The following is a 26825-nucleotide window of genomic DNA, read 5'->3' on the forward strand; positions in this document are numbered from 1 at the left end:
GGCTGCACCCGGGCGGGGCCCCGCGTCACCGCCGAGCGCCCGCGCCCCGCTCCCCTCCCCCCGCGCCGGCGCCGAGCCCACTTGTTGCGCGGGGCGCGCATGCGGGGCGCGCTGCCCGCTCCCCTCCCCGGCGTGGCCGCAGCTGGAGCGCGGCGGGGCGCGGGCAGCCCGCGCTGCCGGCTATGTTTGGAAACTTGAACGCCAGATCGCGCCCTCACCCTCCTCCCGGCCGCGCCGCCGGCCCCCCGCCGCGGCACCGCGGCCAGGGCGCGCATGCACAGTGGTGGTGCGGAGGGGGGGGGGAATGGGGGGTGTTTTTTTTGTTGGGGTTTTTTTTTTCCTCCCCCCACCACTCCCCCCCCCGCCTAGACTGCGCTTTCTAAGTTCTGATGCCTCGCTTTCGGGATTTTGTAAAGCCGCGAATCGCCCCGCTTTGCTTCCGTGGCGGCTGCGCGGCGTCCTGCCACCGCGGCTGTCGGTGGGATTCCCGTGCGCTCCGGCTGCTGAGGCAAATGGGGGGATCCCGCCTTAATATCCGATTTCGTGTTTCTCTTTCAGTGATCCCAGTGACAGAATGACACAGTTTTTGTAAGCCCGTGACTGCATCAGAAGCTCTTCCACTTTTGATTTGTTTAAATCGGCCATATTTGCCAAGTGTTTAAGGTTGGGCTGGGAAAGCTAGTGCTGTGCGTTGCTCAAGGGTGTAGGAGAGGCCAGGCAGGTGAGTAATTGCTGTGATCTCATCTCGCTAATGCAAAGGGACATAGGATTTCCCCGGCGCTGTGAGAATACACGGCTTTTTTTCTTCTTCTTCTTCTATTTCCCCCTTTAAATATCTAGTTAACATTTGCATAACGCTGTTAACAGGCAAATCACTCAAAACAACTTCGACTCATGCAAATAAGCCGAGATTTCATTGCACTGGGAGGAAAACAAAATAAAAAACCCCGAAGCCTGCCTTCTCCCGCCCGCGAAGTTGCTCGGTCCCCGCCCGGCCCCGCGGCCACGCCGGTGCCCGCGGTGACCAGGAGGGGCTCTGCACAGCCCGCTTTTGCTCTCGCTGCAGTCGGCGGCTGTTTTTGCAAATATCCGCATCGCTGCTCGTGTCCAAAGAATAATAAACTCTCGCTGCGGGGACGCGGTTCGGCCGGGACCCGGCGCGCTGCGCGGCGGGCGGTCACCGGCACCGCGTCCCCGGCGCGCAGCCGGTGCACGGTGCCCGCGGAGGGGCGGGGGAGCGCCGAGCCTCTCCCAGCTGGGCTGTGTTGCATGGGTTTCTTTCTTTCAGTACCTCTTCCTGATTCCTTTGTTGCTAGAAACGCCGAAAACCCCGTCCATTACAGGTTTCCCTGTGTGCTTTAAAGGGACTCGGGGTTTCTATGGCATGGTGCCACGGCTCCCTTACATACGCACGCCCAGCAGCCATGCAGCACCGAGCAGGAAAGATACTTTCTATTCGGTTAATAACGTTTCAGAACTCACACAGTAAAAAAAGGTTGCTTTAAATATTTCGGTTTGTATCGCCAATACATCTCATTTCCATTTTTAGTTATCTAAAACATTTTATAGTCTGGTTATAATCTATAAAGCTGGAAAACGAATTTGATATGTATATGAGTGGAGTTAGTTTACAGGGAAGGCTTAATGAAATGCACACTCTGAAGTTACAAAAATGGTTGGACCAGATGATACAGTTAGAGAATCAGTTCTGACAAAATTACTCTTTTTCAGGGGAAGCTTGCAGAAGCAGTGAACAGAGACAGAAAAGTCTTTGAATTATGTGAGTCTCCTATACGCAGATTGGCTGAAGAAGTGCGCTAAAGGAGAGTGGATTTCACACTTAAAAATTTCACACCTACACGGTGGACATTATAGAGGCTTCACAGAAGTATGGCACATGAAAGCTGGTAAAACTAAAAGTCTTTGCTTCCAGCCACAATGGTTTAGTAATGGCTGCAGGATTTCTATGTTAGTATGTCCTTACTTGACTAAACAAGCATGTGGTCCCTCTGATTCATACTGGCAGGTCAGCTCCTTTCCTATCCTTTTACTGTCCCGTATTGATCTTCATATGAGGAGCAGAACTGGGTTGCGGGAAAAGGTCAGCCCCTGCTTAAAAAAGTCAGGTTGACAGAGCTGAAGCTTTCCCTTCATCCCATGTGTCTGGGAATGTAGAACTGCGGCATATTCCAACTGTTTCAGTCCCTGGGTTATACAAACCCAAGACATGACAAGGCAATCCGTGTGAGCTTGAAACGCCCCTCACCCTGTCTTCTCGCTCCACTGAATCCTCCTGCAAGAAAGCCCTTTTTTTGGTAACACTCACCTCACAGGAACAGACTTCTTGGCTCACAAGAGCAGTCTTTATAGTGGGTGTAAATAATAATCACCTTAGATATAATCTAGCCTCAGAAAACCATTTACAGGTGCTGTCAACTCCCTTTATAGTTTCTGAATAGAAAAAGAGGAGAGATTAACATCTGTGACCCGACCAAACTGCTTTTACTCTTACTTGCAGGATACACAGTCGCAGAAATATGTTTGTCTTTCCGTAATGATTAAACTTTGATTTAAACTTTGGTCATGGGCATGTACTGTACCATTACGCAAGCGGCACTTAAGGATGAAGTGTCAGCATAGCAACAATATGGCCAGCAGCAGCAGTGATCTCTGCAAAGCTGATTGATGAAGAGAACTGCAATGTAAATGCAAATAAATGCCACGTCGTGGCACCTTCACAGGGAACGAGTTGTCAGTATCAATCTAATCTGGTAAGGAAAAATAGATTGAACAGTGGCAATGTAACAAAGCTCCCATCTATGGCAGCATTGTCCCTGCAAGGGTAGCAGCATGCTTTCCTGCTCACCTTCTGCCTTTGCTCTTTGCCATGCGAGTGGCGGGGCAGGAGTGATCCAGATCGCTCTTGATGGATTTATACTAAACACGCCTGGTGTTTATTTAGCTCTGAAATAATCCAGGAATTAATATTACGTTTGGAGGAGGCAAAGAGGAAGCCCAAACAATGAAGCCATTCAGGTGTCTAATCTGGCTAACTGAAAGAAAGAAACGAGCAAACAAAAAATAGTGCAAGAACCCCCCAAACAGCAGCTTGTTTAATGAGGTGGAGGAGAGCGCAAGGAGGCACGGAGCTGCAGCCGTGAACAGTTGCTACCCAGCCACTGCTTTTTGTGCAGGAACGCAAGTCAACACTGTGGATGCAGCATTAGGGATTCTGGGGAGATTACCCGAAGTTTACAACCTGCCAGCAGTCCCAAGGGACAAGGAATATAATTTTCACCATCAGAAGTTAAATCTACTAACTTCTTCCTTGCAGTCCTAAGATAAATATTGCCATCCGATAATCCCTTTCTCTTTATTCCTACTACTGTCTTTATTTGGAAGTACACACGTGCACATACAAGTCTGTGTAATATTATAACAGCAGGTGAAGCTTTGATTTAAATGGAGGAATCAAAATGAACATACATAACACAGCATGCAGGAGCCAGCCAGCACCTTTCCCAGTGCCACCAGCAGGTACAGGAAGCAGAGGGTGCAACACACCATGAAGGACAAAGTGACAAAACCCAGGTGCTTGGCTGCACCCCAGGCGCTACTCTGTGCCATTCCCAGCCGTGAGGTCCCAAAACATGGGGGTTACCATTGATCTGAATGAGAGAGGAGTACTGTGGATTACTGGTCAGCAGTCCAGTGTTAATTATGCAGAATATAGGACAGCCCCAAAATTTGCCAGCAGTAATAATTAGGAGCCTATGATCTCAGCAGCTTGGGAATGAATGGTCTGGTCTGACTGTAAATGCTCACAGCCTGGGACTACATTTAACTCTTTCCTGCTCACTTTACAAAGTTTTGGCAGCAGTCGCAGTAGTTGGTTCTTCTGTAGGCACTCACCTACAGAAATTGCTCTTTTGTTACTGGTCAAAACAGTGGCTACAGCTGGAAAAAAATTGAACAAGAAGGGAAGCACACTCTCGAGAGCATGGATTTACCTCAGAATAGCAAATAAAATAAAATCCATCACAATCAAATCACTGGCTTCAAAACGATGCAGAGATTAGCAGTGAACAGAGCACTCCGTGATAAAGCAAGTGTGTTCAGCAAATCAAAACACAAACACTTCAGGAAGAAGTTGCATAATTTTGTCAAATTAAAAGTTAAACAACATTGTCTTCTACTAGGAGCTGCCAGGAAGTGTCAAAACACTCAGTTACAAAGAATAGGAGTGTAATTACGTGTTTCTGTTTATCGTTTCAGTTCTCATCTCATTATAATTCTGGTTTTTTCCTACCATTCTTCAGGTAGTGAGCCTTGCTGACATACATAGCTTATTGCTTTCCCACCTAGGACTCTTTTCCTTCCTTCCTTCCTTCCATCCTTTGCAGACACATTTCTTAATGGATGTTGCCTATCATTTCCTCCGCTTTTAATGGTCCCATTTCCACACTGGTGCTGGAACGTGGAGCCGAGGGCAGGTCTGCTGTCCCCCTGCAACACCAGCCTCTTGCTTCTGCCCTAGAAAGCGGTGAGTGGTCCCTCTTTGAGACCCACACCACAATGATTTTCCTACAACTGTCTTTGAGGTTTGAAAACCTGCCTGGGAGCCTAGATTTCTGTACATTAACCTTTGCCAAATCTTACAGTGCAAAATAAGACACCTATAATTAATTCTGATCACTCCGCAGAGGACTAGAGGCTGGGCAGCATGTTTTAGGCTGGGATATTTAGAGGCTTGGTCTTCCACTGTTGTTATTTTTACTTTATGCTTGGCCTGTTTTCATCTTACATCCTTTGGACGTAGTAAACAATCAACAACAATGAATCAACTGAATTGGTACATTTTTTAAGGCTATTCCCACTGAGAGCCACTTGCACTTTTGTGACAGTTAAGAATCTGCCAAACATTAGCTTAGTTACCAGCAAGACAGGCTCCTCCCTCCCTTCACCCCATACACAGATTGTTTATCAAAACGTGCTGCCAAGAAAAATATCCCTGCTTTTGGCCTCCACCAGTGATTAATAACACTTGAGAACTGAACAAAACTTTGCTGTGTTTTCCAAAATATGAGGGAGGGTAGGAAAAGGGAAGAAAAGAAAAAGAAAAAAGAAAGAAAAGAAAAAGAAAAAAGAAAAGAAAAAAGAAAAAAAAAGAAAAGAAAAGAAAAGAAAAGAAAAGAAAAGAAAAGAAAAGAAAAGAAAAGAAAAGAAAAGAAAAGAGAAAAAAGAAAAGAAAAAAGAAAAGAAAAAAGAAAAGAAAAGAAAAGAAAAGAAAAGAAAAGAAAAGAAAAGAAAAGAAAAGAAAAGAAAAGAGAAGAAAAAGAGGAAGAAAGAAAAGAGAAAGAAAAGAAAGAGAAAGAAAGAGGAAAAAAACCTGACACTATCTTATTTCACACGGCGTAACCTCCTTTACCTCTGTAACTAGGCCATATGAAAAGACCAAAAGCACTTTTTCTCCAAAGCCATGTTATAAATGCTGATTAACATTGTTATTGAAAGAAGGATGATATGGACAGAGGATAATGGTGAGAGGGGGAGCAGTTTCTTTTATTAGCACATATCAAGATGAGCTATGGGGAGAAACCAAAAGGAAAAAAAAGATCATTTACTTTCTTTAAAAAGACTGTTGGTAAAATTCTTAAGGGAGACTAAGTGCCAAAATTGTCTGTCTTGGTGTATTACTTTTAGACGCTACTGCCTGGGTGAATTAAGTCAAATCTTCAAGCAGCAGCCAAAGATAGCTGCAAGCTGAAAAAGAGGCTCTAGAATTTCCTTGTTTTGTGGAGAAACTCGCGATTTTGTGGAGATTGTCTTTGCTCCGGGGTTTTTTTCATCTCTCTCTCTCTTTTTCACCTTCCAGGCTATTTTTGCTATTTTATATTTGGCAGTATAAATGTTTTTTGTAATGGGAAGGCAAGGTAAGAAGCAATTGTTCAGAAAAACAGAGAAGTAAAAAAAATGGGAGTAGATCCATGTATACCATATCAATGTATACATACATGTGAGAGTATACATATGTATGCAAGTAGTATCACGTATTTTTCATTACTCTTTTTTCCAAAAGACATTGTTTAGTAGAAGATAATAAACAGCTCTTGAACAGTGGAATATAGAATAGTGAAAACAGTTTACTGAAATTAATGATGCTGGATTGAACCAAACCTTCCCTTCGGAATTAGTGCCAGACATAGTTTTCCTGAACTCAGTCCAACTGCCTGAGCGACAGACAATTTTCATTCTATTTGTGCTAAAGGCTTATGACTAGTGCTGGAAAATGAAGCCCTTGCCCTTGATCTCAGTGGAGATTAAAAAAAAAAAAAAAAAAAAAAAAAAAAAAAAAAAAAAAAAAAAAAAAAAAAAAAAAAAAAAAAAAAAAAAAAAAAAAAAAGCAGAACTGTGCCAATTTGTTTTCTCTGCCAATAGAAGCCCTTGTGCTTTCGGTAATGCAAAACAATAAAATGTTCACATGAAAACTCTCCATTGAAAGAAAACCCACCAAGAGCCATGTATCTCTGCTACATTCATCAGCCAGTTTCCAAGATTCTCACAATGTCAGCAAAATGCAGAGGGTAAGGACAAAAAATATTCTTAGTTTTCTATTTCACGTCTCACTGCTGTGCATTTGGTAACGATTGCTAAAAAATACTCCACTGTAAATAGCCACACTCTCCCTTCTGCTAACACTAATCTCCCCACACTCAGGTACTGCATGTAGATTTAGGGCTGTGCAGCCCTTGTTGTCCAAGCTGATTCTATTTCTAAGGGATGAAACACACATTTGACGTACACACCCTGAGTTATAAACAGTGGCTATACTGTAGTGCTGTCAGCCAGCTAATCTCTGATTGCTTTTCCCTCGATTATTAATAAAATTAGAATCCCAAGCAGAAGGCGTTTGCTTTCATTGTACAGTCTGCACTTGTGACATGGTACATGTGGAAAATTTTGAGTGCACTGCAGTGAATGGTCTGGGGGTTAGTTTTTAGCTTCCGCTAAGTACTTGGCAGGCTGCCACGGCTGAAGGATTCTGGGAACTGAAAGGCTCCCAAGTACAAACTGCCAGCATTAAGCAGTCCTGACAGCTCTGCTCCTTCCACACTTGGCAGCAGTTCAAAGTGCTCTTTCATTTGAAAGGCTGGAAGGCTGCCATGTGCAATGCAGATTTGCTGTGCCTGCTCTCATAAGGAACTGATAAATGCCGTTGCTGTTGCCATGGGGACAGGAGGCTATCAGAATGGCCTTGTGATCTGCAGCCTCTCAGCTCTGCAGGGTTTTGTGGTTTTTTCTTTTTTTTTTTTTTCCTTCCCTGAGATGGTGAAATAAATGTTCTAGAGAAGGTTAACTCTTGAAGGACAGGAAGCACTGGTTTGAAAGGACAGGGTGAGCATCTGTCGGTGGCTCCTCCAAAGTGCTGGGAACAAGATTAACACATACCTGCCAACTGTGCCTATTTGGGAAGGACTGGCCCCAGGGTTGGGGTTTTTTGAAGGCCAGGAGGGAGGGAGGGAGGGAGGGAGAAGGAAAGACCTCCTTCTCCCCACTCAGTCCCTTCAGATTTCTCTTCTAGCTCAGGATCTCCCAACATAATTAAAAGGCCAGTCCCTTTCTTCCCTTCAGTGTACCCACATACAGTTTTCAGATGCTGGTGGAAATGAATTAATTTACCATTGGATCTTTTAACATGCCCAATGCCTTTAGCTATCATTAACATCACTGGACAGCTAGCAGGATTAGACCCGTTTTGTGGACTCTGTGTGTGGTTAATGTGAGTAAAAAGAAAGAACAGTGTGATGTAAGACTGCATGTTTAAGAGCAACCTTAGTGACGATGCAAGTCCTGAGAGTCAATCTCAGCTTGTCCTAGTTCCCAAGATTAAAATAAACACTTGAGCTATGCACAGTTTGAGTGTGTGTATAAATGAGTGTGCACATCCACTTCTGCAGAGGTGTAGAAAAAAATATAGGTGGCCAGTATTTTAGCCAGAATTTATACCATTTTCCCTATGTCGTCTTTTTTTTTTACATGTTATTTCTTTCCAACTCCGCTACAGCAATAAATTTGCATTCCCTAAAGACATTTTGCTGCAGTCCAGTAAACTGAATTCTGTTTAACCAAGGCAAAGTCAGAGCATGACATCATAGTGGGGAACAATGGAGTGCATCACTGCTCTCCCTGACCATGCAGCAAACTTCAGGAGACCATTTAAAAAGATCGATATGGACATGTATCTATGTTTGCAGGCACATATAAAATACAATAAGCATTCAGACAGTGGCATAAAACAGGAAAGATAAAGTATTGGAGGAATTTTATTTATGTACTTGAGCGTTAGCAGTCTGAGAGCTTTGTTCAAAACCAGGAAAAAAATCAACCATCCCCCATATGAACAAATTCCCCCTTCCTTCTCTAAACATGGGTCTCTGCCTTTCAGAATTGTATACTTGCATCTTTCCAATATATGTGAATGGTATTATATGAAATGAAACCTTAAAAGTGAATAAACAGAATTTCAAACTGAATTCAGCAATTAATCCGGTTAACCACTTGATGGTTAACCTGTAGCTTTTTAAAATAAACACCACCACTCTTACTTATTTTAGTTTCACTTCACTTTGATTTCACATATTTTTTTACTGTATTTTACTGTATTGTTTTAAAGCTTTTTGGTTGTGAATGGATTAATCAAAGGTTTGAATGAAGAAAGTAGTCATTTGAAAAACATATAAGGGAGAATGTTTAAGTAGTAACACAGAAATATACACTATATGTGTGCGTATACACCTACACATACCTTTTACCTTTTCTGAATTCTCTTTTAGTTTATATTTTCAAACAACTTAAAGCATCTGTGATACTGAGCTTTGTATCTGACATCAACTCCTGCTGGTTAAAACAATCTGCATATGCAAATCGAGATAAAAGCTCTCTATATATTTGCAAAGTAATTTCAAAATTACAAACAAGGCTGCATTTCACAAGCCTTTGCACCGTAATGAGCTAGGCCAAGGAAATATTTTTTCCTGACTGCTTGGGATTGTTACTATTTTTTTTTTTTAATTAAGAAAAGAGTGAAGTTAACTGTAATTCTACTGTAATTTCTTTACCTGATTCTCTCTGGGTTCTTCCCTATGGTTGTCATGGTAATTTGATAATTCTGGCTTGCTCTCTACACATTCTGTTTGTCTCACTGGATTTCCTGATTATTCAGAAAACTCTTTTAAAAAACCCTCCTGTCTCTCCCTTTCTGCCCTCATTCTGGACTTAGTCCTGCTTTTTTCATTCCTTTAGCATAGAGGAATGGGTGTTATTTTGCCACAAGTCTACAAAGGTGAAACTGTTTGCTCCACTTACTTGAAAATGGAGAGAATGAGATAACATACATACTAGAGCTCTTCTTATATTATCTTCCATAGTCTATGACAGGGAATAGAGAGGAAGTGTGGAAAGATAACTGCATATAGATTTCTTGTAAAGTACTTGGATCTTAATCCTATAGATATTATTTAGGGTTTAACTGCTGCATTTCTGACAGCAGAAACATGTATTTAACTGTTGCCTTTTCAAATGTGACAGACACATTTGTACCTAGAGTGAGAGAGTTAGAATATATTCTCTCTATGTGACAGAATAGAAACAATATTTTTATTCAGAGGTTCAGGTGACAACTTATACCAGAAGAAACAAACTGATCATGCTTTGAATGAACCAGTGAAACTCAAAGAAAAATGCACACAGCTAAGTAGTATTTAGCTCCAGTGCATAGTTGCAAAAGGTTTATGTCATTGATATGTGCATATTTTAAAAGCATTCAGTGTTAGATTATGTATACAAAAAATATATACATACATATTATAGATGTATACATAATATATATGTATGAAGGTACATAAACTTGCTTTTTTGGGGGCAGTGATTCTTCCCCAGGCACTACATGATTCTGTGATAAAAGCATGGAGCTACCATATGTACCTATGGTTTTTTTAAATAATTTGCTTGAGTATTACATCTCATTACTTCTGCCTAGTCCTTGTAAATTTAGCATCTATGCTCTTCAAGAAAAGGTATGTATTTTACTGTGCTGGTCAATGCCTCATACAACTACACTCTGAAATCATGAGGGTCTCAAACAATTGTTTCAAGGCAAGTAATTCACCACCATTATAAGTTGTAACTGAAACTACAGTCCAATTTACTACAATTTAGACCCAGTAGTTTCCCTCTATACACTGTCTTTCCAATGTATCAATGAAATCTCTAATCCCCCTGGATTAAAAGTATCTATATCAACTAATAGTACCCATATCAATGAAATCTACAAATTCTTCTGTGTGGCCTGTTTTGCTTACTTCTTCTTTCCCTTTCTCATGCTGGAAAGCATATTTGAGATTTCTCACTAAGTCCTTTTGATGGCAACATGCTGTGGAATCTGCTAAGCTCAGTAAGCATTCCAGCTGTGACAGTCCATAATCTAGGACATTGGTGACATTATCTGACAGTCTGTGACATTGCCCTGTGAATCGCAAGATTAGCAAAGGTTGCTGTTGGTGTCACAGGTAGTATTTGATATGTGACTGCAATGTTCACACTTGATTTTAACTGTGAAAATGCTACTAAAATAACCCCTTCTACCTGTAAATTTATTTGGTTTTTTTTTTCAACTGTACAAATCTTATTTTCTTCTGACTTTGATTTTTAAATTTCCATTTTCAGTAAAATAAAAATGACGTATTTTATCCAACCTATGTAGGGTAATAATGAACACATTTTCTCTTATGTGCTAAAACCCACATATCTCCCACTGCTACTCAGCAGAAGAAAATATTTCAGTAAATCATGTGTAGGACATCTAATGTTAAAATATTCTTAAATTTACTTGAAACTCCTATTTATTTGTGTATTTCTACAATGCAGACACTGCAGAAACTCAATAGACCATATTATACTTAGCAGAAAAATCATTGCCTCTCTCTTCTGAAAATAAGACTGAGAAAGGCAATGGTCTATTTTACATTCTGCTAACACCTAATTATTTTTACAAAACATATCCAGTAGCATTTATTGTTTGAGCAATCATAAATATTTACAAAGAAATTATAGTCTTTAAAACAACCTACATGCGGATGCTTTTTTCTTTTCTTAGAATGTTGTTTGTTTACATACCTGCTAATTCTTAAATTTTAGTAATCTGTAGTGATCTTACTTTTATTTGTGAAAATTAGCAAAGTCTTGCTGCACAAATTATCAAGGCTTTGCCATGCAACTGTAATAGGCTCAGCTATTTCTTTTTAAAAGTCAGTGTGCTCTAGTCCATTTTTTTATTACTGTTATCTTTAGTTCTGTGAAGCCTTGGAACATTTCCCAGTCTGGATCTATAGAAACTTTCCCAGGAAAATGTATAAAGAGCCTGTGTTCTGCTTTACTCTGTGCTCACAGTGCCTATGTGCTTTTGGTGAGCCAGGTCTTTGAAGACCTTACCCGTGCTTGGAGTCCAGTCAGGCTGAAATATTTAGCAATTGAGATATTTTACAATCCAGAATCTCTTTTAAACAAAGGTGTGGTTTAGCAGGACTGGCTGCTTCTGACCTCTTTCAGCCTCTTATTATTGCAGCTGCTATGATGTAAGGCTGAGTATGGTAGAGCTAAAGTAGCTGAGGCTCAGGGAAAGATGCTGAGAACAGCTGTTTTACTGTAAACATTAACAAGGGTTTGACTTCATTTGCAAACTGGGAGCATTCACAGTTTCTGCACAAATAATACTTCAGGAATTTGTTCTAGATGTTCACAGCACAAGGAAGAAAAAATATCACTTCTATACATTACTGCAGCTTTGAATGAATCAAATTCTCTGCAGAGAAATGCATCCCATTAAAATCAACAGGGAATTTTTCACATTAATACACAGCTTCACACAGACGATACAGACATACACACAGGAAAAGAAGCAATACTTATCTGCTTTAGCTATTTCTAAAGCTCCTATCACATTGGTATCTAAGTGCCAATTAGATACCAAAAATACTCAGTTGCAGCAGACACTGATGTCTGCTGATTATTATGGAGCTACAAACAGATTCCTATCCAAGAGGGCAGAGAGGGATTTGAATGCTTTCCCCTTAGCTCAGTGCTGCAATTCATGGATGTTAGGAAACAAATTTCAGACCTCATTTCCTTCATTACATTCTTGAGGTTGCTTTATTCTGAAGCAAATGAAAAATTTCAGTCAGAGTGACCTTTGCAGGGAGTGGGGGACATTTACTGACATCACACACATCTGCATATGCACACACAGACATACGGGCCAGATCCTCCAAACACTGAAAGCTGTTTTTTTGCCACATTATCAGTGCAGTGGAGTCTGCAAGGCAGCTCAGCCAGCTACTTGCGCATCAGCCAGTGCAGATACGACAAAGCCTCAGCTGGTGAGCAGCCACTGCAAGGACTGCAATGGCTCTTCCTTTCCTGAGTCCTTGTGAAAGACATACAGTTTTAAAAATGGCTGAGCCGAGCCTAGTTCTCATGGATCTCTAGTTACCAGACTAGTTTCTTGGGTCCAGTGGTAGCCAGTGCAAAATTCAGTAGCTCTGCTGGTGTTACAGTTTACACAAGGGAACACATGGCAGGGAGACCAGCCCCAGGATGATGCAAGGATGGCTTAAAGCTGCATTTTCACCACCCTCTCTGAAGCCTGCCAAGACCTGCTTGGCCAAAGCTTGGAGCCTGGGCAATAGTCCCTATTTACAAACTCCTTCTAGAAACTCCCCACATTAAATATAAAGCTATATAAATCCCCACTATCTTCCCCATTTGTTATTATTATGGTTTACAGGATAAGTAGCATAAACTCTGGTCAGCCCTTTGATAAAAAACTAAGGCAAACTTGGAATCCAGAAAGGCTTGTTAAAATTCATCACTTTCAGTGAAAATATTGAAGTTGTGCCTGTGCTGTTGGATGTGGAGCCCTTAAACTGAGAAATAAAATTAACCAATTGGATATCTGATTTTTTTAATGTTCCTAGGACATTTACCACATCTGGAAGTAAGTATCAAATTTAGTGTATCTGTAAAATGCAGAGCTAGTTTTCTATATTCTCTTCTTAAACTGTTTGTGTTTATGCAGGATAAGGAGAGGTTTTTGGTCTCTGTCCTGTTTTATGGTGTTGATCTATTGTGCAGTGAAACAGCTACTGTCTCCTCCTCCAGAGTGGCTTTCTTCAGATCATAATTTGGCTTTTGTTTTGAGATGAAATAACAGAAAACTCAGTCTACCTGGTACAGCTTCAAATAATGCATCCCTGTATATGGTGGAAAATAAAAATATTCTTAGTGCCATTTATTTCTGACCCCAGGCATCTTCAAATCTCCAATTAAAATGTCACCATCCGTGTGTGATAATGGAGGCTTTGAAATGCACCTGGAAACATATTCTCCTTATTTTCATCCTTTCCTCTGACAGGATTTCAGACCTCTGGAACCACATCGATTGTGAGTTAACTTTCCCTATCATACATTATCATTGTAAGTAATGGTAATGTAAGTAATGGCCAGTCTTCGCGAACGAAGAACCGGGGAAGGTCTTTACACCTTCCAGCCTGCGCATTGGATTTTTTAGGTGAGACACAGTGTGCGCGGAACTGAGCCCACCCTTTAATCCTGAGGTTCATCTGCCGGGGCCAAGTGAGCTTGGACGGTGGCAGCGAGGTCCTCAGGATGTAGATGGATTGCCTTACAGGGCTAACGAGCTCCATCTGCCCGGGGAGTGGTCCTGACCGAGAATCGAACCCGGGTCTCTGCGGTGACAGCGCAGCACCTTTACCCTCTAGACCACCAGGGGTACAAATGTTCAAAAAACTACCTAGTTGTTTGCCTAGATCTTGTAACCAAAACATGGTCCCATCCTGTCCTCTTTCACTGTCCATGCCTATAATTTCTTCTCAAGCTGAATGCTGAATGGGGCTAAAGCCAACATACTATTATGTTTGGAATCAAGTTCAACCCAGGAAAATTATACAAATGAACCTGGGAAATAAGCTGCAGCTTGAAAAAGTAATAAGGCATGTTACAGTGCTCATATGTAACTGGAGATGGAGGAGTTGCTTCCAGAACAGGGGCTGGAAAGGACATACTGGCACCTGTGTAATTTCTGAACTACTGAAGTCAAATTCTTTCCTCTCTGTCTTGGCAAGGCCAGAGATCAGATGAGATGCTGCAGCCTGGCCAAAAGAGAGACTGCTCTGGCACTACAGAGAACTCTTCTATAGCCAATTCTTCCTGTGGTAGGAGCTCTTCTTACCACCTCAGAAATGCTCCCTGAAACACCAGTCCAAGGTCAGTTTCTACAATTTGATGAAACTTCTGTCACCACCACTGAAACAATTTTGAGCAAAGGAGAGTGTGATGAGACACCTCACAGCACTGGCCAGCAAAGCGTAACCCTGCTCTAGGCTGGCAGCACACATTCACGTTGCTGTGTCAGGGCATGGTGATTCTGAAGGGCACTGAATGCTCTTTCCCAAAGCTCCCTGAAGAAATTAGGTCCCAATGTTTGGGAATTGTCTTGAAATTCCCCACTAAACATCCCTGTAAATTGAAACATTTGGTCTGTTGTTTGTTCCCATTTACTAATCCCACCTAGAAGCCGTCTTGTCTACAAACCTGTCAGACACATACAGCTATCCACCAGGGAGCAGGTGAAACCAACAAACTTGGTAACTCACAGCACTAGCCCACACTGTTTTTCCTCTGTTAAAAACAGGATTGTCAACATATTTAGAGATCTGAAAGAGGCTGACCTCTAAGCATACAATCCAACACTATTGACTCACAATCCAAATTATAAATAGTTTTTTACAAATTTCACTCATTCCTTGATTTGTCAGAAATAAAACCTCATTTCTTAAATAAGATACTGTATTTGAAAATCAGTCCGCCCCTTCTGGCCCTCACTGCTGTCCTGCAACTCATATGTCACCACCACAGCCCACTTACCAATGTCCTTCACACCAGTGAGACACCTCTGCTCATGAAGAACTGCACATATATTCCTTCCTAACAAGTCAGGTTTAAGGAAATCACTGGGGAAAAAAAAAAAAAAAAAAAAAAAAAAAAAAAAAAAAAAAAAAAAAAAAAAAAGAGGGGGAGAAAGATTCCTGTGATTTTCTTCAAACATTTTCCAAAGTCAGTTTTTCTCCAAATATAATCCAAAACTTCATCTGGAAGGTGTGTGTTTATTCCAATCCAGGCAGACTTTTGGGGAAATGCATAAAACTGTATCACAAATGTTTTTGATTAGAAAAACAACTCCAATCTAGCTTGTTATCTGAAAATAGGCATAGTCAAGCTTCTGTAATGGGAAAATGGCTGCATTCTCTAGCAGGTCAAAACAAAAAATGTACCCAAGTTAAAGATAAAGTCTGGCTTGATTTTTGAAGCTTTTAATTTTAAAGCTATTTGGAAGACCCAAAAGAATAATGGAGCACTTGAAATAAGGAATAGAAAACAAAAATAATCAGTGTCGAATACACTGGAAAAGGAAATATGATGTAGAAGGTGTATCTCTGAAATAGACTTTTGAGGTGACAGCCTGAAGATCAGGTCCAATATGGGAATTAGTTACCAGCACTTCAGCCCTGCAGTGCCAAAGTGAAAGGTACTGATTCCTAAAGGGGAGTTCAGAACCTCTTGTTCTGAATTGTGTTCAGATTTCCTATATAGGGCATGGGAAAAATTAGGCACTTCTGAGTATGGTATCCAAAACATCTGTTTCTGCATTTTATACAGTGACTATTTATATGAAATATTTAAGAAACAGATTTGAAAGCTGGGAAGGGAATCTAAGCCTCTCTCTGCCAGATGGGTGCCTTAACCAGTACAGTCATGCTTTCTCTTATGCTTTCTCTGCTCTCTGTGACTGCCCTTCTCTCTCTCTGGCCCAGTGAACTTAAATTACTTTCTGCAGCATGGCACAGTTTCAATAGGAAGGGTGGAGAGTGCCTGCCTTCAAAACAGCTTGCAGTCTGGTGGTCAGGCTGCTCTCCTGGGACATGTGAGTCGGAGTCTCCTCACGCACAGAACATTCCTGCGCTCACAGACAGGAAACAGTGAGGGTGCATTTGAGAACTTACCTTTTTTTTTTTTTTTTTTTTGTAATCCCTAGCTGCTATTATGCAGATAATAAAAGGAAATATTTAACAATAACCATGAGAATTACCGACACTTAAAGACACCTTTAATCTTTGAGATTCCAAAGCAAACAACTGGGTTATGCTGAAGCAAGTTTGCCCTTTGGACCTCACAGAATCACCCAAGAATACAGAGATGGGCTTTGCTGTACTTCTTAAAATGTTGCAATGCATGTTTTTTTGTGAGCTAGATCAACTCTGTAGGCTGAGTCAGAAGAAAATTCTGCTTACACGGTGTCCATTTCTGTCCACTCTATGGAGACTCACTAACACCATTTCAGCTTTAGTCTCCTTCAGCTCCTTCTGCTTTCCTAGAGCAAAAGTACAAAAGTTGTATTTAAGCACTGTGCAGGTCCTCAGAGGGGTAAGTCACACCCACAGCTATGTACATTTGAGTCACATAGTTTCCTATCATTTTATCATCTCCTGGGGCATCCTGCAAGCAGCAGTGCCCAAGCTTAGGCTAGGAGATGAAGAAAACTTCAACTCGTTATTGAAAGTGGAGGGAAGAGCTTGAAGGAAGCAGAAAAGCATGTTGGATTTTGGCCAAGACACTAAGAATGCAGCATACCATGAGATCTACCATAACTACAGCTATGGCCAGGTGCCTGCCAGATTGTCAATTTCACGTGGATTTGACAGCTTTGCAGGTCGGTCCACTTTGATTCCACTTTAATTCTTACTATATTTAAACAAAAGAAAACAAGGAAGAATTTCTCAGCCTGCCCAGCACAGCTCCTGCTGGCAAAGCTCCACAGAGCTCACAGAACAGTAGGAAGGGAACTTTCCAGAACATGGATGGCTCTTTTTTCAGCCAAACTTGCTGCTCAGATGACGACAGCCAGTCAGTCCCAGGCTGTCTCTGTGCTGCAGCCAGACAGGAGTCCTAGCAGAACAGATCCTATTTCCAGGGCTACTCCATCATCCCTCCAGCTCCTGCACTTACATGAGATGCACTTATAATGGCCCCGTGCTGTGCCTCCATTTGAGTCAGCCTTTCTGTGCCAAGTGCTGTGCATTAGCAGACCTTGTATACTGCATGAACATGAGACAAACCTATCTCAGTTTCTAGTCTTTTGACTCAGGAAGTTTATGCAATGCAGGAAGTTAAGGTTTCCCAAGTCCTTTCCATAAATAGTGTCTTTGGTGAGTATTTGGCTCCTCTATGACCTAATCAAATCTTGGGCAGTTAGTATATACATAATTAAATGTCTGTATTTAAATGTTTTGCTGAATCTGGGCCTAAGGAAGATGTATTTAAAAGATTAAAAGGTTCACAAAATTATGGAATCAGAACCTTTGTGCACATCCTAAAAAGATAAGAACTAATGATGTTTTTCCAATAGCTTTATCAACACTCTACATCAATTCCTTCCTTTGCCTATTTAAATGTAGAGTATTTAAGACTTGTAAAACATGTGCTTTTACTTTAGAGTTTGCTGTAATTTTTGCTTTGCTTTGTTTTGCCATACAAATGTATGTGGTTTTCAATTTTAGGCATTAAGGGTGACCAGTTTTGGCTACGATAAAGCAGGACCTCTTTTAAAAGGTCCTTTGCCAGCAAAACACCTCTGGCACAGGACAGGGGAGAAAAACAAATGTCACCTATTCTGCGTCAGCCAAGATTACATCCTAAAACCTTAGCACGTGTCCTTCTTTTTGCCCAATTCACACAAATTCCTACTGCTCTATCTTAATATGGCATTAAAGATTTTGAGTAATTAGATGTTGAATAGTACTCAGTTTGTCTCTCACAAGCAAAAACAGAGACACACATATGTAGTAATATATTGTCACCACCTGTAATTATGAGTATCATAACATCTTCACCTTTAAAAAAGTAGTAGAATATTCAGCATGTGGAGGCTATTTTAACTTATAATTTATTTTTCTCTGCTTCCATTGCCATTGGCTACACCGGGAAAAGCGATAACCTATTTACATCTTTGTTAGGCATGTCATTTTGTATACCTGAGTCATGTGACATGGGCTGCACACACTATTCCAGCCTGAGGCCCTTTTGAGAAGACAAGTTGTGCTCACACTCCCCAAGCATGCACTGAATGAGCAGGTAAGAACCCCAGCAGAAGAGCCACACTCTGGTTCTGCCTCCTAGGAGCACCAATCCCTGCAGCATGTGTTCCACTTTGATTCATTGGCCTCACACATAGCCCGAGTATATAAACAGGACTTCAGCCAGCATTGACCATCAGCTTCTGCTTTGCAGCTTTGACACCTGCACATGATGCCTCTCGCCGCAACTTCTGCTGCTGCTGTTATTGGTTTGGATGGGATCAGACTTTGAAGAACTAACTTGTATATAATGGGATGGGACAATGGTTCTCAATGATCAGAATATGGGGCTGCAGGCCTCACCCTCACCCTAGACAAAGGGAAACCATTCTGTTTAGAACAGGCCAGCTCTGCTATTCATCACCAGCTCACTCCTATAGCAGAGCCAGTCAAATACAGATTTCTTCTCCAGCAAATATTGGAAGAGAGAAGAAGATGAGCATGCAATAGGAGGACTGCTTCACATTCTACAGAAGGAGGATAAGCAGCGACTCCATCACTTTAGATAAGGAGTCACTCTGTGCAAACAATTGGAGCCTGCCCAGCAGCACGATGGGCTTTATCTTCATGTTGATAACCACTGTAACATGCTCACAAAGCCTGAACATTCCTGACTCCAGGAACCAGCTTTGCAGTGATAAAAAAGTTAATCATCAGCTGGCCAGCTCAGATGTGCCTTAGGTCCACCATAGCCAAATGGTGTGGAACACTGTTGCCCTGAGATCATAAGGCAGTTTCCCAGAAAGTATGCTCAGAGGGAAAGGGGCCAAGGGATTAGGTAATTGTGCCTGGCACAGATGGCCTTTGACAAAGTTATGCAGAAGAGATTTCACTTCCTGACCTACAGAACCTTGCCGAGTACAAGGACATCATGACACAGTGTACCCATTGAACGTGAGACTCCTGTGTTTTCTGCATTAGGATATTGATTACATTTTGATCAGTGCTATCTATCAGTGCTATTTATGCTCTCCTGGTCATGCTGTCCTACCAGACAGGGTGGCAAACATAAATATTTCATCAAACACTAAACTCCTGATGGGTAGAGGATAAATGAGCTTTTGATCAACTCATCAAGGCTTCCACATCCTCCAAAACTTCTGTTTGGGGACCCATGAGAGCCTTTCCATTCAGAATGGATGCTGCAGATAGAGTCCTACATAGCAACATCTCAAAAGCTAGCATCAGTGTAGGGAGTGAGTCTAGCTTCTCGATGGGGAGACAAGTCTGAGAAACCATCAGAGTTTATTTTAGAACAGAACTCACAGTATGTTCCAAAAGTGCAGATATGGGAGTACATTGCCACTACCAGTGGTCATTTCTCTTCCCTATTTCTCTTAGCCACTCCTTTCACCCCTCGTTTTCCCTCATGACCCAGTCCTTCAGCCCCTCATGACTGATTCTTATTCCCCAGGAATGTCCATGGGCTTTAGGCCCCAAAAAAGGAAGGCAAAGGTTTGTTAGCGTGACTTTTCAGTCACTGGGTTATGTGCATTTGGTAGGAGCTCCCTCTTACTCTGCTAGAAAAGCTTCTTTCCTATCAGTACAGTGCCTCTCTGGGCACTGTAGGGAGTTTCTCCCTCTACACAGGATGCCTATTTCAGCACAAACACAAAGGCCCAGGAAGGTGAGGGGAACACAACATAAATAAAGTGCCAGCACCTAAAAATTCTGAAAATCATAAGAGAACACATTATTGTAGCTCATTACTTCGCAAAAAAAAAAAAAGCCCAAACAAAGCAAAAAACTACTTATTCTTGGCAAACAAAGTAATTGAGGATTTGGGCACTAATGACAATATAGCAGAAAGTTTGAGGGTCATGTAGAGAGATATTAACATGATGAAAATGGACAGAAATACCTTTATATTTTGCTATCTCTTCTCCTATCAATTCCTGCTTCTCACTGTCCACCAGCAAGACACCAAGTTTGCGGGGAAGTGTCTGGACTAGCAAGGCCAGAACACTTGTCAGGATATCTCTGGAGACCTGAAACTTGATAATGTCTAGCACAGGTTGAATCTGTACTGTTTGCCTATAAACCAAAGCAAGTTTTTCCTGCCCCAAGATCTATTTAGTTCCCCCTTTAGTAGAAAAGCTCAGCATAAATTAAGCTTGTATTTTGTAAAGATGGATGAGGGATGAGGACATCAGCATTAAACAGGGGTGCAGAGTATACAGATACACACAAATTAGAACAGGGCATCTCTAGTTTTAGCATAGTCAGGTAAACTATGCTGTTGCCTTGGTCAGTTAAACCTGAATATCTCTGGTTAAACCCAAAACTTCTCAAAAATATTAATAAATGTCCAGATTTTTATCTTCAAAAAACTGTCACGTTAACTGGAAGATCATCAATTTCTGATTGAAATAGTCCAGTGTTGATACAATTAGAAAATCAATTATATTTCTAATTAGAGGGAACATACGCTAACTGTATTAAATTAGAACTTCTGATCAAAGACAGAACACAAATTAGTATTTTGATCAAAATTTAGAACTTTTGAAAATCCCACCTAATATGGGTAATAATACTGTGCACTGCAACAGAGATTCCAAACAGCTTTTTACAGTATAAAGGAGCTGCCACTATATCTATTTTTAAAATTCAGTTGTTTTAGTGTCTTTGAATAAACTGACAACAAAAGACTTAATGATCAACAGCACTACATAAATGGTAGTTAACTACAGAAGACAGAAACTGATGGAAATTGCAAGATAAAATGATTCAATTTTACATTTGGCATATGAGGATTTTTTCCAGCCAACTACCAAAATAAGTAAATTGTTTTGTTATGAGCCTATGTTTCATACAAAGGACTTCACAACTGTCAGTTTGTAGTGACTAAAAATGCTGAAAGGAGATGATCAAGATAAATTTTTATGTTTTGAACACCCTTGCTAACAAAATCTATTGTACCGAATCCAAAAGCCCTTTAAAACATTATTTTTCAACAATTAGTCTGTTTAGGTTTTTATTGATTTCCCTAAATATTGGCAGTGAAACAAAGCTGATTTATGTTAGGGTTGTTTCTAATCAGTTGCACTTTCTGAGTCCTGTGTATCTATCTACGTGCATCCTCCCTACTAAGTTCTCAGATCTTACTGGGAAAGTTTTGCATTTGTCAAGAGCTGGTATAACAGAGTGTTAGTTACCTAACGCTTGACATTATAAGGCCTTGGTTTAGTTGCTTGTAACTGTCAAACTTTAATAATTTGAATTTAAATTTTCTGTGCCATCTGCCACAGGGGGATACATTTTACAGTGTCAGCAAAGATGTGTCTGTCTTTTCTTATTAATAACTTACAGAAAATTATATTGTTTTGTCAATGCTAAAAAATCCTTACACTTGTTTTCAAAAGGTTCGGTACCTTGATGCTTCAGAACAACAGACCAAATGCCAGACTAGTGCTGATAGAGAGAAATTTTTCAATGTTCCCTATGTAATTTGTGCTGGTAAGGTGGAAAAAAACCTGACATAATAAAGGCTACTGGCTAGCTGTGTACACTCAGTACATATTAGAGGTTAGTATGTAAATTTGTCCACAATTTCATCCATACTGAGCACACTTTACTAAAGGCTGGGCTGAGCTGAGCTGACAGGGAGATCCTTTTCCAGATACAGAAGACAGACTTAAGAGGGTTAAAGCAGAGGGTCTGTAGCCATTAGGCACATACACTACCAGGACATGGCTTCCTTTGTCCCATTGTTCCTCAGCTGTCAGCAAATAGCCATGAAATCCCATTGCAAAGCGCTTGTCTCATTTTGCCTTTAGAGGCTGATTCTCATAAAGGATAGCTGCCTGTTTTTAAGGTCAGTTAGCTCAAATGGCAGAGGTCTGCACAAGCATATATAAGTTCCAGTTCTACTAATGGTCCATATGAGACTTAATGTGGTTCCACATGATGGAATTAACACAGGAAATTACACATAAAGCTATTGTATTAAAAGAATATTATGGTTCCAAAGTCAAACACTTCAAAATTTAAAATGCTAAAATTCACACTGCCATGAAATCTTAATTCATTCTTTTCCTGTTGTTCACAAAGAGCACAAGATGAGCAACATGGTTAAAACTGTAGGTACAATCAGGTCCCAGGAAATCAGCTGCATTATTTACCTTGTGCTTAGCAGAGGATGCATACTTAATTGTTGCACTGAAGAGAACTGCAGCCTAAAAATAAGGACAATGATGCTGATGTTTTATCATCCATTCATGTACTGTGTAAATATTTTCAAAAATAAAATCTAGTTTCATGAGTGATGCAAGTCTTCTCATCATCAAAGGTGCTTCCCGATGGGTGAATTTAGGCCTTTTCCTTGTCTGTGTTTATCTCAAAGAGATAGAAAATGACTTCATATTTCTAGGAGTGTGTGACTGGTACACTCTGCTTAAGACTCCGGATAATATGGTTAGCATAACTAGCACCATTCTATAAGGCAAAGTCATTCTCTGTGACAGCATGACTCATGTATGAGTTCCCTTTCCCCTCATTATCAGGCCCTGAAGGTCTAACACAAAGCAAACAGATTTCTTCTTCTCCTCCCTGCCAGTGTCAAGATTCCTGGGCACTAGGCTGATTACTTCCTTCCTTACCAGCCTGGAAGGTCCCAGGCACCCAGCCAACCAGGCCCAGCTGATGACCCCGTCACCGGATGGAGAAGCCTAACAGCACACAGAGCACTGTCTACAAAATCAAGCAGTCACAAGTCCTAAGTGGGGAACTTGAATCAGAACTGCTGATGGACAGTGAGAACTGTGATCTCCCTATGGCCAGGCATGCCTCCACCATTGTTTGCTTACTCAGAGGACTGAGTAAGTGATTTGGATCCTTTATGTGATTTCTGAGTCTAGACTATGATAGTTATATTGATAGTTATACTGATACAGCAAAATGTGTATTAAGATATGATCTGATCTGCAACTGGTCTAGGTGATTAAAAATCATAAGTTTTATTATAAATTCTGTGTTAAGCTATTTATAAGTTGTACTACATTGATTCATCTTGTAGAAATCCTGTGCAATTCTAATAATAAATTCTGTGCTCTATTAGTCATAATATCCCCTTAAGAAAAGTTTTAATTGTAACTACTACTTAGTGCTGTCATCACTCTGCCAAGGGTCCCTAAAATAATGTCTGTCCCCTTAGTGTCAGGGGACAGTGTTTTAGTCCCATCAAAATTAGCAAGAAATTGTTAATTATTGTGTTATGTAAACAATCAGCTTCATCACAAACAGAAGCTGGACTGTTAAATAAACTCTAAATTCACAATAGGAAAAAAATGCAGAAGCTAGGTTATATTTATACCATGTACACAGCAGCTTAAACCCAGGAAAGTTCAGCTCTGACATGTAGTGACTTGGGCTTCATTTCCACCATTTTTGGTGTCACTTCTTCATGACAGAATTACAGCTTTCACTTACAGTGGTGATTATTGATTTTGCATAAGTCTGCAGGCAAATAACTAAACTGATAATTATGGCTTTTACATGATTGATGAACATTATAACCCAGCACCTCCTGAAGCTTGGAAATGTTACTGACATTACAATTGATCTTGTATTGGTCATCTGAAGTTTGACTTCACAGTTTCTTCCACGGTGTTTTCATCTTACTCCCTACTGAACAGACTAGCTTTTCATTGATTATCACGGTAAGTTTTCCAAGATTAAAATTCTGGGTTCCTCTTCTGATAAAATGAGCACTTTTAAAAATAACCCACTGTATTCATATAAAAAATATACAAATTGAAACAGCTCATTTTAGTTGCCTGACCCTCAAGGATTAGGTACCTTAGCTTCCTGTTCTGTGCCAGAAGAAAACTAAATGCCCCAATCAGAATCTCCAAAAGGATTAGTGGTGAGCTGCACAAAGATGCATAATGGGCGAGAACTGTGAAATGCTGTTGAACCCAGGACTCCAATCTTCAAGGTGAGAACTCGGAGTACCAGGTTAGCAAGTCCTGCCCCTTCTTGTCTGCCATTCTTCTGGAACCATAAATCCTGTGCTCCTTTCACCACAAAGGCATAGAGCCAACAGGAAGAAAAACACTGCCCTACTTCAACCAGTTTGTTAACTGTTAGGTCAGGCTCCCAGAGAGGAAGAAGATGGTGCAATTCAACCTTCTTAAGCAAACCAAACTCAAGACACCAAAGGTTTCATTGTTAAATGCTCTCAGCATTGGCTCAGAGGGTATGACAAGAGCTCTAGCACAGGGTAAGGTAATCACTGTATAAAAGGTGACCCCTAAAGTCTCATTTTAAGAAGAAATTAGTTGTGATAACTTGTAATTTTCAGTCCTAAAACAATTGTGGAGTGTAACAATCCATTGTTAAACAGTCACAATATTCCTACCCAGAAGTGGCAGTATTTTAGCCATGAACAAGCAGCCACCTGGGATATATGTAACTTGAAAAAAGGGAGAGGATCTGATTATCTATGAAATATTTTTCTATCATCAGGATGAATGACAACAGGCAAAGGTAGTATTTTTTACCCCTTGTTTCATACATTGCTAAAACAAAACAGATAAATCATAATAATACATAATTTTCTTGTTCTTTCCCCTATGAGCAAAAGCAGACATTTACAATAGGCTTAGATTTCCTATCTGCCCAAGCAGAAGACAAAAAAATTGGCAGCAATGTGGATTTTTACTTGGTGCTATGATGCTTTTCTTATTAGAGTCATAAGCTCTCCCTTAAAAGACTCTATAATAAATCCAACAGGTAATTTGTATTTGAGCCAAAGCTTCTTCCCTTGTGACAATCTTTAACAGATACTTGCTTTTAAATTAACTGGGGGAATGACTGGCTACTAACAGAGAGGTAAGAGGCAGATACACTCTCTTAGTTGATATTTTCAGATACTTTATACCATTTTTTTAATATATAATTTTTTTCTTCCATTTGAAAGGGCGGTATTTTTTTTTCTTTCACTTTTTTTTTTCCCATTTCCCTTGGACTCTCTTTTCTATGAGCCATAATAATCAGAGAAGTGGATTGAGAGCTGTCGCATAGAGACAGCCTCCCTCAGTACCTGCCCTGCATACTAATTAGGTGCTTCCAGTCTGCAGGCTGGGACATGGATTCAGTCTTTCAAGTCAGCCCAAGACTGAAAATGAAAATGAAAAGCTATAAACCTCACTCAGCAGAATGGAAAGCATAAGGTTGCTGGGATATTGTATTGTGCAAGTTACATTCATGAATACAGTGAAAAGGACTAAAGGAATCTGCTGTGATAAAAAATGCAGTGGATCAGGGGAATTTCTTAGGAGAGCTAGGTATGGATCTGAATTCCAGCTACTGATATGCTTTCATGTCACCTGCAATATCTGCCATCTCATTGTTCACTCCACCTTTTATAAGTAACTGCTGACACGCAATAGGAGTACGTAGTACTGTACCTTCTGGCATACTACTACTAACCTTTTGTCATGGGGAAAATCTAACAGTTCTGCCTTTTAATTTGCATCTAATTCATAAAAGTATTACCTTATTTCTGTGATTTTAATAATGTGAATAGCTTAGTCTGAAGCTTTGCCTGTGAGATTATTGATAAGTGAAGTTATAACTCCTTTGCTCTATAGTATCCCTTCCTACTCTGAACTAACAGAGATCCAATGGGAAGACTGAAAATGTTGGGCAGCGAAGAGTCTCCTGTGAGATTTCTGTGCAAAGAAGCTCGGACTAGGTGAAGTTAAGGCTAACAGTAGGTATGAGTGGAGGATGCAGCCAGGGAGAGGTGAGGCACTGCCCTCACACACCGTATTACTTGGTTATTGAAAACTGAGTTCACTTTGTCATTCAGAACCTAAGAAGGAGTGAGAGATTTTGGTTATTTACATCTTGTTTCAGTCATATCTGTCTCTTGCTCCTGGAAAATAAGCTGTAGCTTCTCTGATTTTTAAGCAGAAGCAGCTTGGGAATCAAGTATTCTCTTGAAGAAAAAGAAGACATTTTTTTCCTTCCAGCAGGAAACACGGAAGAGCTCTGTTAATGTGCATGTTTACTGCAGATCCAGAAGACATACATCTCTTTTGATGAGCCGCTGACAAATCAGAGCTAGGATAGAAACCTCCTCCCACCTCTGCTTAGAAGATGCTGTGGATATCACAATTTCTTGAGACCCTTCTGAGCGTGAATCTGGCAAGTGGACTGCCCTGGAACCAGAGATGCCACCTGGATAAGCCTATTCTGATGATGCTTGATTCCTAAAGCCCAGGATTGGATGTCCTAATTTTTTTTTTCTTTAAAAGGGAAAAACTCTGTGAGAATGAGCACATTTCACCATGAAACTGATGCTATAAGAAGATCTGCCTAGTGCACAAAGGAGCATTATAGCCTGGCCACCAGAAAAGGGAACTGGTAAAAGTAAATGGTAGGCCACAGTGTACCAACTGCAAACTTTTCTCTGTGTTAGCATTTTTCTCCTGAGAAACATGGAAGTTCAAAAACAGTTCATTACCCTTTAAAGGTAAGGGAAGGAGGGAGAGCAATAGACCCCTTGCCTTAACTGAGAGCTTCTGAGTCTGCTCAAAACCAAAAGAGAAGCAT

At 40.7% G+C, this 26825-nt stretch overlaps 1 long non-coding RNA gene across 1 annotated transcript; it reads left to right on the forward strand.

Annotated features, from left to right (window-relative positions):
• The first annotated feature begins 351 nt into the window (after positions 1-351).
• On the forward strand, positions 352-2745 carry LOC114057412. The gene is made up of 2 exons (XR_003571218.1): positions 352-721; positions 2519-2745. It is a non-coding gene; the product is annotated as an uncharacterized LOC114057412 (long non-coding RNA).
• The last annotated feature ends 24080 nt before the right edge of the window (positions 2746-26825 follow it).

The sequence above is a fragment of the Empidonax traillii genome, unplaced genomic scaffold (assembly GCF_003031625.1).
Source record: "Empidonax traillii isolate 1590-97213 ecotype Southwest subspecies unplaced genomic scaffold, ASM303162v1 scaffold132:size1788729, whole genome shotgun sequence".
NCBI classification, from domain to species: Eukaryota; Metazoa; Chordata; class Aves; order Passeriformes; family Tyrannidae; genus Empidonax; species Empidonax traillii.